Genomic DNA, 18,114 nt, shown 5'->3' on the forward strand with positions numbered 1-18,114 from the left:
ACAGAGTGTCCTCTGATCTCCTGCACAATAAAATATGAGAAGATGCCTGCAATGGGTCTGCAGCAATAAAGCACACTTGCCTTTCACCACCATCACTACTCTAGTATAACCACTTCTGTTGGTTTACGGGATGCCAAACCACCCAGCTTCCTGTGCTACAACTCCTACTCGCATGGCTAAGTTGTTCTCAACTTTTGTGGGACCATTTACAGAGCTTCAGTCAAGAAAGCTATGAAGGCTGAGAACAGCAGTCTTATTCCCTCTACCAATGGTGGGATCACCAGGGCCAGACTCACCACTTTCTACCCTGGAATTCAATGAGAAACATTCAGTTTTGTGAACTGGGGCAGCTAGTGCTCCCAGGTATCTCCAACTTCAGCCCCTTTACCCTTTCTCATTGGAGTGAATGATTCCTATTGATTGCTACCGAAGAAAGTAAATTGCATCCTGTCATACAGGTAGGTGATAGCATAAGATAAAGCATAGCTCTAGTGAGCAACTCATGCACATTAATCTTCCCAAACTTTAAACCAATATTCTATGCCACCTAGACCTTTATCAAAATTATTTACTTGGTACCTTATATATGGGTAACCTTTGTATACTGAACCTACTTATGTAAATTCATGTCTCACTAGAGCAGATGTCACATATAAGACAAACTACCACCTTAAGCAGCAGCAGATGTGAAGTGTCGGACAAAACTCCTTCACTTTTATTGTTTCCTCCAAATGAAGCTAAGATGCTTTAGTTAAGATAGTGGAGGAGTTGTATCTGCAGTGTGTATCTCAAAGATTGTGGTGTTTGAGCAAAATATTTCATTGTTAATCCACCTTTTGTAAGAACTAGAATCCTGATTTCAAGGTTATTAAAAGAGATCGGGCACTGCATCATATTGCATTCACCTGTGGCCAGTAACTGATTATTCTGAGGGAAGCAATTACTCAACATAGACTCCAGCTCATTGTTGAATGCCAAATTTTGCATTTGGGGGAAGAAAATGACTCTTGAATATATGCTCTGAAGCATGAGATTTGATTACCTTTATCATCACTTGCAAGGCCATAAATGTTGCAATAAAAGAACATAAACGCATTCAGCCCTTTTTCAACAGTTCATGCACAGTATTTTTGCTTGCTTAATTATCTTTTGTGGTTGTGAACTCCACAGATTAAGAATATGCAACTGACAATTTCTTCTATTACTAATCCTGCTTTTCATAGTTATAGTAGAATCCTAAAATCTTCGTATTTATCACCACTGTGAATTCTGCAATGACAGAGGAAGATAATCCATTTCTTGCTGCTCCTTTTTACTCTCTCTGTTCAGAAAAGGGATGGGAAATTCTTTTTTCTGACTTCTCCCTCTTTTGAAAAAAGGACAGGAGAAGCTACAGCTCAGCTCAGAGGGTCTTATGGTAGGCAGTTGATTTGGGGGAGAACTAAAAGGGATTTGCTTCACTCCCCGTGGTTGAACTCAAGGCAACAATGTGGTAGAGGTGTCCCTGGGAAAGTAACATGCAAAATATCAGAAGTATGGAGGCAAAGGCTACAGTTATGATGAATTGGGGTGTGTGAAGAAGCTTCAGGCTTATGTTCTGCTCAATGGAAGTAGCAGAAACTAAGTGCAAAGCTGATTTGATAGGAATGGGTGTGTGGGCATGAGACAGAGGCAGAAGGACTTGAATTTCCAGCATTTTCTAAGCAAGCATTACTAGCTAAGTGCACAGAACAGACAACAATGTAATACTGCATTGAAATCCCTTCCCCAAAGCACTGTGATAGGAGAGCCCTCCTGGTAAAGTGATTCCCATTGGTTAGAAGTTAGACCTATCAGTCATTCAAAAAGCTCTCCACCTCCCTCTCCACAGCCTGTTGTTTCTCTTATATGGCAAGCTTAGAACAAAGATTTCCATTTTTGCAGACACACTATCCACAGTGTTTTTAAACATCCTGCTCTCCAAAGGACTAAATAGTTTTGGAGGCCCCTGCTTTGAACAGTTCCTGCTTCAACCCAGAAAGCCCCAACTCTGTCCAAAGCAGCCCTGCTTCAGGATTTTTCTCATCCCTTTGCACCCTACATAGTGTATCTCTTTCTACATGCATATTATTCTCTGTTTTCTAGTTACCTAGAACAATGGTGGGAAGTTCTACACTGGACATCCTCAAGCAGAGACTGAACCATTAACTGTTGGTAGATCATCTAGCTCTAGATATCTTGCATCAAGCATGGAGTTAACTAGATTGCCTAATACTTCTTTGTTCTTTAGTCCTCTACCTTCATTCATCTTTGTACAGTGGTGCCTCGCAAGACGAAATTAATTCGTTCCGCGAGTTTTTTCGTCTTGTGGTTTTTTTCATCTTGCGAAGCACGGTGTCGGGAAAGTTTTGGAAAAGCTTCAAAAATCACCAAAGTCTTCAAAAACCTCAAAAAAGGCTACCACACCGCATGCTATGAGTTGCTCCTCGAAGTCAAGTCACAACTGTATTAACGGTTTTAAGAAAAAGGAAACAAACTTGCAAGACGTTTCCGTCTTGCGAAGCAAGCCCATAGGGAAAATCGTCTTGCGAAGCAACTCAAAAAACCAAAAACCCTTTCGTTTTGCGAGTTTTCCGTCTTGCGAGGCATTCGTCTTGCGAGGTACCACTGTACCAGTGAACCCATGAATGGAAGAACTGAGGTCCTACCTGCTGGCTCTGCCCCAACCTACACATGTTTAAGGGCTTTAGTGCACTGTTTATTCACAGGGCCTTTGGATGACTAGAACAAGTGTGTGTGGTCCCAATTCCTCCTAGTGCTATTCCGTATCGGGGGAGTTTCTGACACAGAACTCAAAGAACCCACTGTCCCTACTAGGATCAACACTTTAAAGCATCTTGCATGATCGCAAAAACAGAAGACAGAGTTTTTGCTGCCGCTCCCCGCCCCCCATGTTAGTGTTTTTTGCTGCTCCCATCCTTGAAAGCTCAACAACTTTTGACCTCCCCCCGGGTGGGTCTTTGCATCCCAGCGGCACATATGCTAAAGACGGCCCTGAAAATAACCTTTGTTTTCCCAGCTATATGAACATCCAAAAATGTCGCTTTGGCAGCAATTAGGCATTAAAAAAGCTTTCATTGCTCTTGTGCCCTTGCACATTCTCATTATCAGGTTTCTTTCCACATGCTGTTCTCACTCTTTAACAAACACTATTCATGCCTATTGATTAACAGCACCTAATATTTATTTAACAAGGAACTTCATTTTTTCCCCCTCGCATCACAGCTTCGGATCTGCTGTACTTTCACACCAGGGCAGGTATTATCAGTTTGACTCTGATCCTGTTATGCCCGCATGACATAGAGTATGCATGTTAAGACCTTAATTATGTAGCTAGTGTTTTGTAAATGGTATTTATTTTTAACAGAGCCAGGTGTTTTTCATCTGTTTGCAAATAATTCTCTTTTGCACCTAGAAATCTAGGAGAAACAGGAGAAAAACAAGAGAATTTACTTTAAATAAGACATCTTTGGGAAATAGCTATGTATATCTTGTGAGAGGTAAAAGTACTGAAACGTTATTCTATGAACAACAAATATAAATTGGAAGTTATTTTGTTGTTGTTGTTGTTGCTGCTGCTGCTGCTATAAACTATGCTATAAACTATGCTCACCTGTATCTGCCTGTTAACACGAAACAAACACTCATTCACTGTAGGTACAGTATATCTCATGGATTGTGACATTGTGGGCTTGTCCAAACTGGGCTTTACCATGAGTTTGAATCTAAGATTTCTGAGCAGTGTCCACATGATGCTGCCCTCAATCAGAACCCATCCCACGTATTTTGTTGTGTTAATTTGGATTACACGAATCATGGGAAAATCTGAAAAGCAAACAAAACCCAAAGCAAATCTGCAGCTGCCTGGCTGCTGGAGCAGGAAGAATCCAGAGGTTGCTTGCAGAGTTGAAGGAAAAGAAGGGCCTTTATCCTGCTCCCCACTTCTAACCATTCACTGAAGACTGGAGAAGGGATCCACATATTAAAGGGAATGGGCAGCATAGCTTTTTTTTTAACAAAAGTAAACAGATATATTTTTTAACTTCTAGCAGAAGCCATCCAGTCAGTGCCAAGAGGTTAAAAGGTAAAGGGACCCCTGACCATTAGGTCCAGTCGTGGCTGACTCTGGGGTTGTGGCGCTCATCTTGCTTTATTAGCCGAGGGAGCCGGCGTACAGCTTCCGGGTCATGTGGCCAGCATGACTAAGCCGCTTCTGGTGAACCAGAGCAGCACACGGAAACGCCGTTTACCTTCCTGTCGGAGCGGTACCTATTTATCTACTTGCACTTTGACGTGCTTTCGAACTGCTAGGTTGGCAGGTTATTTCACATGTATTCCCAGCACTGACAGTACTTCTGGACAAATGTGGAAAGAAAACCAATTTAAGATTATCACAGACGCTGTCTGATCTGCAGGGATAACATGTATTGGAGCAAAGGAAGTCCAACCAGGACATTTCACCCACAGAAGAGATTGCATAGCAGAGATGAGAGCTACATCCCACAATCCATTGCTGTGTTACAGAGGATCCTGAGGCACAGCTCTTGGATCATGTGCACTTGTGTGCAATCTGACAGTTGCTCCACAGCATCCTGTGTGATGGTTGTTTCTTTATTTCATTTATAATCTCTCTCTCTCTCTCTCTCTCTCTCTCTCTCTGACACACACACACACACACACACACACACACACTTAAAAAAACCATTTGGAGAGTTCCCAAGGTATCTCCCATGCAGGCACTGATCAAACTGCTTAGGTTCAATACTGCTATATCAGGTGCTTTCAAACTATGCCATAGCACCACTGCAAAAGGTATGCAGGATGCACTTGGACTGCATCTTTGGCAGTAATGAAAAGGAAGGTAACTTTCACCTGGCTTTTATGCAGCTCTTTGTTTACAGGATGCCTCCTTTTGTGGGCTCATTTCACTGGTGAGCTCTACAGAAATGATTAGGCTGAACACAAGTTAGCTGCTACTGTCAGTTTTTGAATTAACTACATACAGACTAGGTATGTACACTGCAATCCTATACGTACCTACTCAGAAGTAAGGTTCCAGTGGTGCTTACTCCCAAAGGAAGTGTGTACTAGGATTGTAGCCTTAGTGAAAAGCAATAGTCTCTAACTGAAAGGAATATGCAATCTGGCCGTTGTCCTCAAGAGACAGTTATCACCTCATCAACTGCAGCTAACACTTGAAACTCTGCTGCAGCTGCCATCTGGCATGTGAGCAGGGATCTAGGCCTAAATACAAAACAATAAAGATGGATGGGAGATTTGATGATTTGTTCAGCCAATTGCCACTTTGTGTAGAATTCTGTGTATTAAATGATGTAAAACTATATTTCAAGGTTACTCTGGGTATGCTTTATCACCTCATCCATCAAACTGTCTTAGAGGGTAAAACATTTTATAGCCAAATGGGGAAAACCCAGCTTAATCACACAAATAACTTTGGTTTACCTGATAGGTTTTATTTCTTAAACAGAGAGACCAGATTTATACATCCACTGGAATTTATATTTTAGAACTGTTTTATGGTATTTTACAGCTGAAGACAAAGGAAGAAATTAGGCTAATGTAATAGACAGATCACAGTGAGCATAATCCTGCCTGTGGCATTTAGGGAGAGGGGTACTATCCGGCCCCATCACTGATGATGGACCTGGGCCAGTTACCATTTTCCAGAGTAACTTTCAATGCTGCCATGATAAAATGTTCTCTTGAGCTACTTGGAAGACACATGGGATCCAAGTGCAACCCATCTGCTGATATCTGGCAGCAGCACTAAGCCAGAACTTTTATCAATTTTGGCATAAGCCTTTGCCCAGAAACCTAGAAATCTGTACAGTGTGAACATGGAAGTCAATTCCTCCCTGCTTTCAATATGACAGAAGTTGGCCTTCTTCACCACCCTCACCACCACGCAGTAGGCATGATTATGTGCTTTAACTCATGTTCAGTCAACTTTGCAATATGCCTTTCACCTCTTGTGCTCTCAAGCTGTTGTCTAGCGTATTTTATCAGCTGTAGGTCTCTGGTATACCAAGATGCAGAATAGACTTCGTAGTGCTGGAGAGGGTGCTTACCAAACATGTCAAGAGTCTCATGTCTCATTATATCATAGCTTCAACAGGGTCTCCTGCTCTATCCACAGGAATTCAGGAATCCATTGGATTCCATTAGTCTCTGGGAACAGTCCTCCACCACCACCACAGCAAAGGGGAAGGACAAGAGCCATGAGCTAGCTAGTAAAATTCTGGCAGCTTTACCAGACAGTCCACTCCAGATGCAAACACTAAACACTATTCAGTCAGCTCTAAGAGACTTTCCTCTACCTAGAGAGTCCATAGTAAAATATGGACCATGGCATATTGTGCTCTCACAAAACTCTGTAGGCAGTTGTGGAAAAACTCTTCTCTCTGCATCACATCTGCAGGTGTTGACAGTCTCCTCCTGTACCTACAGATGGCAGCACTGCTTAGCTCAAGTATGATCTACATCAGTTTGGATGGGATAGTGCCATCTTAAATTTGCTTTACAAATTTGATTCCTCTATTTTTTTTCATGCAGAGTTCAATCTGCCATCATCTCTTCTTCAAAATGATAAACCCATTGCAATCTATAAAGGGGTGGGAAACCTCAGGCGTATGTACATGCAGAAACCTCTGGCTTTTGTGAGGCTGGGCTGCAGCCTACTGAACAAAGGTAAGAGTCACATCTATTGCTCCACCCACCATTGGCATATGGCCCTTGGAAGGTTGGCCACAAGGAAATGCAAGCCTCAGGCATTTTCAAAACAGATTCCTTTCTGTGGACCCTTATTATGTGTAAAGTGTAAAATGACAAGGGCAAGCAAGTTGTTTCAACAGCTACTTACCGCTCTGGAACATAAAATGACTTTCACCTGGGATCCAACAAATGCTAAACCTGAATATCTTCCGGGTGGGGGCAGGAATGCACAAGACCTGTTAATTTTAACAAAGATTTAAAAGCCTGGAGAATATGAAGTGTTTTCTTTCAGTGACACATTTCTTGTTAATGCTCCCTTCATGTTTTCCTCTGAAATATTCTTAAGTGGTGTTTACTCAGCCAAAGTGTTCAGAGAAAGGGGGATTAATGGTTTGAGAACGTAAATGTAACCTATTCCTATTTGACCTTCATAGTAAGCTTTCAATAGCCAATGTAAGATTTCAGGAATCGTGTATGTGTGAGAGAGAGTGTGTGTTGGGGGGGGGGGAGAGAGATGGAGTCATTTTGCTGTTACTATTGTTAAACAATTGGGAGTCAAAACTCTTGCTGATCCACCTCAAATTTCTAGATACAGTGGTACCTCGTGTTAAGAACTTAATTTGTTCCAGAGGTCTGTTCTTAACTTGAAACTGTTCTTAACCTGAAGCAGCACTTTAGTTAATGGGGCCTCCCACTGCTGCTGCACCGCCGGAGCACGATTTCTGTTCTCATCCTGAAGCAAAGTTCTTAACCCGAGGTACTATTTCTGGGTTAGCGGAGTCTGTAACCTGAAGCGTATGTAACCTGAAGTGTATGTAACCCGAGGTACCACTGTATATATCAATCTGCTGTCTGCCAAGCCCTGGTCTAATGGTTGCTGTGTGGCAACACAGCATTGAATGTCCACTGCCTTTCAAATCAGCTGGAAAGTGTGTCACTTGTGCTTGCCAGCTGAGGGCTCAAACAAGTTTTACCTGGAAAAGTGTGTGCAAATACATCCTAAACCATCTGTTTGAATCTCCATGGGAGATAGCCAATTTTGATTTGGAGGTGTATAGAAATTATGTTCAGATGGGGCAATTGCCAGCTGCCTGTGTGATTGCCTCTTTGTCTCCCATTCATCCTGCATATTTGTAAAGAAACCAATTATGATATCCCCAGATATCTTTCTGCCAAAGGAATTGTACCATATATTTTTCCTGTCTTCCCAATGCATTTCTTCATACCAGAGGTATGCACTGGTAAGGACCAGTGCCAGAAGAACAAAAGGCTGTGTTGACTAGCTCTGCTGATTTGTTGGCAGATCGTAGAAATTCATAGCTAAATTCTGCAGCATTTCTGTATTCATAACTCTAACTGAAGTTCAAGGTAAAAAAATCCTTCCAGTAGCACCTTTAAGACCAACTAAGTTAGTTCTTGGTATGAGCTTTCGTGTGCAAGCACACTTCTTCAGATACACTGAAACAGAAGTTGCCAGATCCTTCTATATAGTGAGAAGGTGGGGAGGGGTATTACTCAGAAGGGTGGTGGGAATTGGAGATTGGCAGATAGCTGAGATGAGCCTGCTGACGACTCTTAACGACTGTAATAGGTCTTACAGGAAAAGGCAAGGGGTGAGAAGGTGAGAAATGGCTTAGTCATGTATAATGGGATAAGAATCCAATGTCTTTGTTCAAACCAGGTTTCTCCATGGTTTTAAGTTTGGTAATGAGTTGCAATTCAGCAGCTTCTCTTTCCAGTCTATTTCTGAAATTCCTTTGTAGTAAAACAGTTACTTTGAGATCTTGTATAGAATGTCCTGGGAGATTGAAGTGTTCTCCTACTGGTTTCTCTGTTTTGTGATTCTTGATGTCAGATTTATGTCCATTTATTCTTTGGCGTAAGGTTTGGCCTGTTTGTCCAATATAGAGAGCTGAAGGACACTGTTGGCATTTGATGCCATACACAATGTTAGATGATGAGCAATTGAATAGTCCCGAGATGGTATGTGTGATGTTGTTGGGGCCAGTAATGGTGTTGTCCGGGTGTATGTGGCAGCAAAGTTGGCATCTGGGTTTATTGCAGGCTCTGGTGCCAGTGTCCGTGTTAAGTCTGGTTGTAGTATTATTGTGGGTTAGGAGTTGTTTAAGATTGGGTGGCTGTCTGTAGGCAATGAAAGGTCTTCCTCCCAGAGCTTGAGAAAGAGAACTGTCATTGTCCAGGAGAGGTTGTAGATCTCTGACGATGCGTTGTACTGTTTTAACTTGGGAGCTGTATGTGATGACTAGAGGTGTTCTGTTATTTTCTTTTTTGGGTCTGTCTTGCAGCAAGTTCTCTCTGGGTATAAGTCTGGCTCTGTTGGACATTCTATACAAGATCTCAAAGTAACTGTTTTACTACAAAGGAATTTCAGAAATAGACTGGAAAGAGAAGCTGCTGAATTGCAACTCATTACCAAACTTAAAACCATGGAGAAACCTGGTTTGAACAAAGACATTGGATTCTTATCCCATTATACATGACTAAGCCATTTCTCACCTTCTCACCCCTTGCCTTTTCCTGTAAGACCTATTACAGTCGTTAAGAGTCGTCAGCAGGCTCATCTCAGCTATCTGCCAATCTCCAATTCCCACCACCCTTCTGAGTAATACCCCTCCCCACCTTCTCACTATATAGAAGGATCTGGCAACTTCTGTTTCAGTGTATCTGAAGAAGTGTGCTTGCACACGAAAGCTCATACCAAGAACTAACTTAGTTGGTCTTAAAGGTGCTACTGGAAGGATTTTTTTATTTTGACTATGGCAGACCAACACGGCTACCTATCTGTAACTGAAGTTCAAGGGAACTTTGAATTAGAAGGATCACAGTAAATGCCAAGCTTCTGGCAAGCCTGCTGATCTCAGGCATCCTCCAGAGATACTGTGCAATTGGCAAGCTTTTGCTTCCCATTTGTACTCTTATTCTCTGCTGAAGCACAGGTATTTGTGTACTCTGAGCCACAAACCATGTAATATGTAAAGGGCATTTTTGCAAACACTTTTCAGATACACTTTTCTTTAGATATCCTCTAATACTTGTCCAATAAACACAACAGCAGTACACAACAGGACAGTTAATTAATTTTAATTATGCTGTGATTGCATATGGAAGAAATCACCACAATCATATGCAGATGATTTTGTTGTGAATTTTTTTAACAGTCTTCTTCAGCATCAACTTCTTACAGTCTTTTGTGTCAAAATAAAAAAATCCTTCCAGTAGCACCTTTAAGACCAACTAAGTTAGTTCTTGGTATGAGCTTTCGTGTGCAAGCACACTTCTTCAGATACACAGTGTGCTTGCACACGAAAGCTCATACCAAGAACTAACTTAGTTGGTCTTAAAGGTGCTACTGGAAGGATTTTTTTATTTTGACTATGGCAGACCAACACGGCTACCTATCTGTAACTGGAGTCTTTTGTGTATATGTGATGTTTGTTATCCATCAATAGGTCAGTGAGTTAATCTGTTACCTTAAAAATCACTTTTCACCATGTGTTTCACCACTGTCTGTGTTCTGAAGGTTGGGTCCCATGCTATATACCAATGCGGTACGATGTGACAGTATTTGCATTGAAGGGCAGGGCCTTTATTGTTATGTCTCCTGTCCACAGCTATGGAATCAACTCTGCAATGAGGGCCATAACTGTCTGGGGAAGTTGTAAAACACACCAATTCCAAAATGCTTTGGCACACTGACTTGTAATAAGGAGATGGATTTCAATGGCTTTGAAAGCCACTCTTTTCCCTCCTCCATCCTGAAAAGCCTCTCCAGAAGGTTGAAGGGTTTCCTCCTGGACAGTTTGTGGGCTGTGTCACACTGAACTTTGGTGTGGTGTCGGGGAGACTGCCCAAAATAGGACAGAGGAACCTTGCACATCAAATTTCTTTACCCAATATTAAGCAATCTCTCCCCTCAGTCTCCAGAGTGGTTTTTTTTTGGGGGGGGGAGGGTACAGGTGACTGTAGGGGTGAAGAGGTTGGTTGTGCAAACTGCAGTCCACAACCCAAGGTCTTCTATTGTTGGTATGAAGTATATGGTTCCTGATGTTCTGAATGTGGGAATGATTTGCATTTTTCTTGACTGTGGTTTTGTTGTTTTAATTTATTTTGTAAGCTGCCTTGAGTTTTGGAGAGACATGATACAGATGTTGTAGATAAAAATAAAGAATTATAAAGAATAACAGTTCAAGTTCCATTATTAATTTTGCTACGGCCTTAAACTACTTTAAGATTATTGGTGAATTTTTGCAACCTATTTTTATTCTAGGGTCTAATGTTGTAAGGCTCAATGCAGCATTCAATCAATGAACTGGTCAGAGTAATTTATTGCAAAACCCTTGTTTGCTTAAAAATAAAAACAAAAAACCAAGGCTGCCGATTAAATGGAAAACTTACAAAAACTATGGGAGGCAGATGTCTTCTTGGGAGGCATTTCCCATTTTTGCCTCTCACGAATGGAAGTGCCTTGACTAAGGGTGTGCTTTCTGCTTCGTGTGTGTGAATCATCAAAAAAGAAAATACCCCCCCCCCTCAAAATGATTGTCTTTTTCATGTGCATATTTAATCAACGGATCAGCCTCATACTTATATTTTTGAAAAAAGCATCCAGGTGACTTATCAAGTTTAAAACAAAGACACAGTATACAAATATAGTAACACAGTCAATAAAACACCATAATTAAAATATAACAGCAAGCATCAACAAAATCCCCTCTACAGGCGTAAACTCATCTGCCAGTGCAAAACCCCCATCATATCAAGCAGCTAAATAATAGTCCAGGGAAACCTGACAGAATATGTTAAAATTTACAAAACTGCTATACAGTTTTTAAAGGCCTAGGATAAAAGGAAGGTCTTTGCCTGGTGACATAAAGATTGTAAAGGGCTCCCTGGAAACAGTGGTAGAAGTAGATACTTTCCTCAGATAACAGCTTGTTGTGAGTTGGGCAGGGGATTGGGCTGTATGCCTGAGCCCCCTTCTCATTCCTGGATCCAGCATGGATTCAATTCCTAGAATAGCCAGGCCAGCTTCCTGGTAAAGGAAGTAGCTTTGTGCTAGACATCAGATGGGTAGGCCCTGCTCCCTCAAGTCACTAGTAGTTAGAAAGGCAAAGGCCAGAGTTAAGAGTTGAGAGCATGTGAGCTAGAAAGTAGAAGCAAAGTAGGCTGGGCACCTGGGATACAGAACCATGCCTGATTTCTATTGGAATCCAAGGCTGTGACTACAGGAGAAGCAAGACCTTCTTGGGATGTTAATGCTGTGAGCCCCTCCAATGTAGGCTCAGGTTGTATATATGTGTAAATAAACCATACATCATAAAGATGCCACAGTCTCCGCTGTCCTTAGTTCTAAGGAAACCGAACCCTGAGCAAGTGCCTGGAACCCCTGGAATCTTACGCCACTTGGAGATTGGGATGGGGTGCAAAAAGCTCATTATGCGAAGTGTGAAACGGCCACTACTCTGTATCTCTTTTCTCCTCTTACTGACAACATCTAATTTTTTCATAACATCTTTTGTCATCACGCTATGTGACTTCCTGCTTCACCAGTTATCTGAGGCAGTGTGAAGACACATAGCATGAGGGCAGCATCTCACAAGGTTTGTGAAACTAGGCACTATTGAGAGTAAAAGACCTAAAGTAGTAAGCTAAAGAACTTACCATCACTGGTGCCTGCAACACCCCAGCCAGAGCTGCACGGAGGATGGCAGAGGGTAGCATACATCTTGCAGCTCCTAGTCCTTAGAGCCATAGCCTACGGAAAGAAACACAACAGTGACTACATGTGTTAGTGAAGGTATGTCATGACTGAGCATCCTTTGCAGTAACTGAACCAAGCAGGGACCCTACAGAGGATTAATGGTGCTCTGGAGATCTTGCACCTACAACAGTGAATGGCTTTCTGCCACGGTATCTGCAATGTAGCCTGAGTGTTGTACTTTATGGTGCCTCTGTCCAAAATGTGGGCCAAGGGAGAGAATCATGAACACTGGGCTGGTATCTCCTGTTCCCCACCCAATCCCTATGCCATCTCACATGACTCACTCTCCTTTGGGTCTCCAGCAGTGTTGATATGCTTACCCACCCATGCAAGTCTGATACCTTGCACCAGCAAGCCCATGTATTGTACAGCAGAGCAAGGTTGCCACTGCAGAAACATCCCGTTGTTACAGAGATCCCAACACTTTTCTTTGCAGGTATGAGGGGGATTTCATCTTACAGTCTACATTTCTGAGGCCAATTGTGAGGTGCCTCCAGAACACAAATGTTTACTTTGATACTCAGCCTTATTGCATGTAAGCAGCTTATACATATCTGTGATAAACTTGTAAATAATAATGATAATTTTATTCTCTAACCCCACTATATTTTCCTTTATGGACTTAATGATGCTGAAAATCTCTTTAATGTCTATCTAATCGGCTTCTATTATCCATTTCTCTATTCCATTTCACAAGAGAGAGACCACTTTACTCCCTCTTCAAAGAAGGAAATCAGGACAAAGGTGCCTGCAGAAAACTGGTGTGGGGCCCCAATTCAGATCAGAAACATTCCAGACAGAGCCCTGTAGCTTTTTTCTTCAAAAGAATACAGCTTATGCAAGCTTTTGCTTTGCTTTTTTTAAAAAGGGTGAACAGCATAGTGTGTCATTTAGAGACCCTGCAACCTGGCTAGTTTTCAGGTATGCCTACATTAGAAAACAGCTTTCTTTGTTCTTTTAAATCCAGAGGAATTACATGCAATTTCCAACAACGCCTAGAAAAATATTAGTGACAACGCCTCAAAAATCTCTGTACCCAACTGCAGTGTATTCCAGTTTCTTAAGGAAAAGTATTCCTTAAAATTCCAGATCTTGCAGAGGCCTAAGTAAGATTTCTCCATTGTAATATATTGTGTGGGTGTACTTTTGGGGTGATAGCTAACATTAGAGTAGACCCATTGAAATTTGTGGTCTTAAGTCATTTAGGACACAGCATGATTTAGTTGAATATCACCTATAGTTTCCCAATTGTTTTTGGTTATGTGTTTGTTTTCTTAGAGCTTGTGCCTGAGAATTATGGAGAGACTACATCTTTGTGCTTGTAGATGCTGTATCTGCTACTCTACCCTCTCCTTTTAACCCTATTTCCCTTATTTATCTTTTTGGGCTGAAAACTTTGCTTTGGGATATGTTCTTTTGTTTTGCATGACAGGAATATTTTAATATGCACTATGAATGCTGAGTAATTGTAGATGTGTCAGGGCTTGCTCTGGGTGGGCATCTCACGTAGGGTCCCAGATGTGAATGCCCCCAATGTTTACAGGAAAACAAAGAGAGACAGACAGAGTAATGTAAGTAATGTAACCTAATAATTGTAAATATTGATAAACAATGTCTATATTCTGACACAAAGTATAACTTATTTGGAAGCTCAGTAAAATTAATCTAACCTCATCTGATTGCAATTTTCTCATAAGTTCTGTGTACCAAATGTTTCCCAGCCAAAAGCAGCACTCGTTCCAATATACAATGTACTATTTCATATCTGCTTTCATTGGGCTTTGAGTGATGGAGTTAGTCAGTTTTAAAACAATAACTTTAAAACTCATTACAAAAGAGACAACATAAACCTGATCAGAATTTGTTAGTGTTGTTACTGATTTGTGGGATTATTGTTTAAGAAATCTCCATTTCCCTTTTGAATTTTTTCTGTTTGTATGTTCTCCCAAGCTCTGAATTACTGCCAGTGATTAATTTGTGACAGAAATGTGGTAGGAACTATAATAAGGTATTCTGAAAAAACAACCAGTTCAACTGCAAAAATCAAAAGCAGCCCTACAATGAAAGGTCATCTAAATGGAAATGGACCATATACAAATAGGGAAGTTTTGTTTAGGTGCCAACTGGGAAGCTATTATTTTTCTCCAAGATGACATTAGAACAGCCCCTTGAGCTCTATAATTGTAGATTAACGAAAATAAAATTGATGTTCTGTCTCTTACTGTTCAGTAGAGAGAAAGCATATGATCATGAACAAAGGCACATGCCCCACTGAACTAAATAGCCAGACTAACTTCAATTGATTTGAACAGTCATGGATTACAAAAGCATTGCCTCCCACTTGTCCTTCTACACCCATCAAAAGCAGAACTTCATTTCAGTGTTATAAGAATTGCAACTGATAGAAGGGAAAGTAAGGGAGATAAAGCATCTGCCAAGCAACCTCCTTCTATCGTCCTCACTAGCCACTTATCGTCATCTCTCACCACACTGAGGAATGGACTGCAATTTTGACTTTATGTTGCAGCATTTCTATTTCATGCCAAGGAAACTACCATATCATGTTTTCTGGATTGACACATTTGCTCGAGGGGCGACACTTAGTGTTTGTTGTGGGACTTGCCGTATGGGTACTAATCTGCAGGTGTTGCCCATTGTTATTTATTTATTTATTTATTTATTTAGTATTAAATCAGTATTGTGCCCTACAAAAGGGGACACGGGTGGCGCTGTGGTCTAAACCATTGAGCCACTTGGGCTTGCCGATCAGAAGGTTGGCGGTTCGAATCCCCACGATGGGGTGAGCTCCCGTTGCCCGGTCCCAGCTGTCAACCTAGCAGTTCAAAAGCACACCAGTGCAAGTAGATAAATAGGTACCGCTGCGGTGGGAAGGTAAACGATGTTTCTGTGTGCTCTGGCTTCTGTCATGGTGTTCCGTTGTGCCAGAAGTGGTTTAGTCATGCTGGCCACAGTACTCAGAAAGCTGTCTGTGGACAAACACTGGCTCCCTCAGACTGAAAGCAAGATGAGTGCCACAACCCCATGGTCGCCTTTGACTGGACTTAACTGTCCAGGGGTCCTTTACCTTACCTCTGCCCTACACCCATAGATCTCAGGTTGATTTACAACATTAAATTACAATATAAAAAAGCCACATGCATAATAAAAATAACAAAAACAAACCAGTAACACATTTAAAAGGGCATCAGAAGCCAATCAGCCAAAGGCCTAGTTAGAGAGGAATGCCTTCACCTGTCTGTGGAGCAGAGTAAAAGCATATATGACAAATGTTGGGGGGGGGATAGGTGTTGGGCTGAGAGCCTGAGTTGGCCAAGGCTTAGTCCCACTGTTATCCTAAACCAGGGGTAGGCAATCGTCTTCTCAATCCGGCCCGTGGACGGTCTGAGAATCAGCGTGTTTTTACATGAGTAGAATGTGTCCTTTTATTTAAAATGCATCTCTGGGTTATTTGTGGAGCCTGCCTGGTGTTTTTACATGAGCAGAATGTGTGTTTTTATTTAAAATGCATCTCTGTGTTATTTGTGGGGCATAGGAATTTGTCCATTTTTTCCCTTCAAAATATAGTCCAGCCCACCACATTGTCTGAGGGACGATGGACTGGCCCACGGCTGAAAAAGGTTGCTGACCCATCCTAAACTTTCAAGAACATGGAGTTAACAGAAGGCATTTCCTTTCAACAAGGGCAGAGTGCCTTTCCCTCAGGCTCACCAATCTTCACCTATATGGCATAAGCGATCCTATCTGGCCTGAGGGTACAACCCTGGAACCCGTTTTCAAACCAAAGCAGAAGTTCTGCAAAGCAAACTGGACCATGGCTGGACCTACGCGCGGATGGTATCTAGCACCATTGTATACTTCACGAAGCTTGCCTTAAAAATAAAAAAGCAATCCCCACTCAGACCGCCCCCCCCAAAAAAAAACCTTCACACAATAGATTGTTTTACAGTGAATGCCTAACCATGCCTACTCATAAGTAACATTTAATTCAACGGCGGCTTACTCTCAAATAAGTGGGGTTAGATTGCAGCCTCGGTTTTGGAATATGGGGAACAATAATACAGAAGCGTGTCTCTGACTTGAGTGCATTTACTCATGCAGATGACACAACCTTGATGGCAGAAAGTGAAGAGGAATTAAAGAACCTTTTAATGAGGGTGAAAGAGGAGAGCGCAAAATATGGTTTGAAGCTCAACATCAAAAAAACGAAGATCATGGCCACTGGTCCCATCACCTCCTGGCAAATAGAAGGGGAAGAAATGGAGGTAGTGAGAGATTTTACTTTCTTGGGCTCCATGATCACGGCAGATGGTGACAGCAGCCACGAAATTAAAAGACACCTGCTCCTTGGGAGAAAGGCGATGGCAAACTTAGACAGTATCTTAAAAAGCAGAGACATCACCTTGCCAACAAAGGCCCGTATAGTTAAAGCCATGGTTTTCCCAGTAGAGATGTATGGAAGTGAGAGCTGGACCATAAAGAAGGCTGATCGCCGAAAAATTGATGCTTTTGAATTATGGTGCTGGAGGAGACTCTTGAGAGTCCCATGGACTGCAAGAAGATCAAACGTATCCATTCTTAAGGAAATCAGCCCTGAGTGCTCACTGGAAGGACAAATCATGAAGCTGAGACTCCAATACTTTGGCCACCTCATGAGAAGGTGACTCCCTGGAAAAGACCCTGATGCTGGGAAAGATGGAGGGCACAAGGAGATGGGGACGACAGAGGACGAGATGGTTGGATAGTGTTCTCGAAGCTACCAGCATGAGTTTGGCCAAACTGAGGGAGGCAGTGGAGGACAGAAGTGCCTGGCGTGCTCTGGTCCATGGGGTCACGAAGAGTCGGACACGACTAAACGACTAAACAACAACAACAACTCATGAAAAATACGAAGCGGCCTCGTATTGCGTCGGGAGAATAGCCGATTCAACCCAGTATTGGCCTTTAAATCTGGCTGGCTGTGGTTATCTAGGGTAGGCAAAGGTTTTGGAGCCGCTACCCAAGACTGGAGGCGGTGCGAGGACGGGCTTTCCACGCGCTCTCCCATTAGCCACAAAGAGCCAGAGAGGAAAAAATAAGGCAAAGGCGACCGGCTGCCATCTTACAAATCCCGCTCTCCCGCCCGCCTCAGCCAATCCGCAACGCCCACCCGCCCTTCGCCGGAGTTGGCTCTCCCGGGGTGAAAGTCCCGCCCCTGGAGAGGGGCCGGGCCTGTCAATCAAGTAGAGGAAGCCGAAAGAAAGCCGAGCTGGCCGATTTCCGCCGGTAAGGGGAGTTGGCGGGAAGGTTGGGGGGGGGCGTCAACCAGGGAGTGCGAACAAGCGGAAGGAGAGAGAGGAGGGGGTCAGTTCGTCGCGGAGGAGGGGCGAGCTCCCGAAAAGGGCTGTGCGCACGCGCGGTCTCGTGTGTTTCTCCCCCCTCAGGCTCGCTATTGAGGCGGCGCGCGCAGCGCTTTCTGGTTGCGACCGTCTCGTGCTAGGCTGGCGGCAGCGATTGTAACAGCAGGAAGGTCTCATTCTGTCCTCCGTATACGAATCTTAAGG

The 18,114-nt window shown here is 42.6% G+C and overlaps 1 protein-coding gene and 1 long non-coding RNA gene across 9 annotated transcripts in view; one reads left to right on the plus strand and one right to left on the minus strand.

Moving 5' to 3' along the window:
- LOC308477912 overlaps positions 1-17,689 on the minus strand; it is a 127,770-nt gene extending 110,081 nt beyond the window's left edge. For 3 of the 4 annotated variants that reach the window (XR_013986737.1, XR_013986738.1, XR_013986739.1), the window contains exons 1-3: positions 17,571-17,689; positions 12,454-12,547; positions 6,920-7,007 (exon numbers count right to left, since the gene is read on the minus strand). This is a non-coding gene — a long non-coding RNA (uncharacterized lncRNA). Of the gene's footprint in view, positions 1-3,205; positions 3,459-6,919; positions 7,008-12,453; positions 12,548-17,570 lie in introns of those variants that run through there. The other variant, XR_013986740.1, reaches the window with a different exon arrangement.
- A 47-nt stretch (positions 17,690-17,736) lies between these two features.
- The window catches only part of NMNAT3 (nicotinamide nucleotide adenylyltransferase 3), a 40,837-nt gene continuing 40,459 nt past the window's right edge, over positions 17,737-18,114 (plus strand). The window contains exon 1 of one of the 5 annotated variants that reach the window (XM_081007003.1): positions 17,737-17,836. The gene's annotated coding sequence lies outside the window, so the exon portion shown is untranslated. Of the gene's footprint in view, positions 17,837-17,971; position 18,114 lie in introns of those variants that run through there. The other 4 variants (XM_081007006.1, XM_081007004.1, XM_081007007.1 and 1 more) reach the window with 4 other exon arrangements.

The sequence above is a fragment of the Podarcis pityusensis genome (genome assembly GCF_964106645.2).
Source record: "Podarcis pityusensis genome assembly, chromosome: 5".
Lineage (NCBI taxonomy): Eukaryota > Metazoa > Chordata > Lepidosauria > Squamata > Lacertidae > Podarcis > Podarcis pityusensis.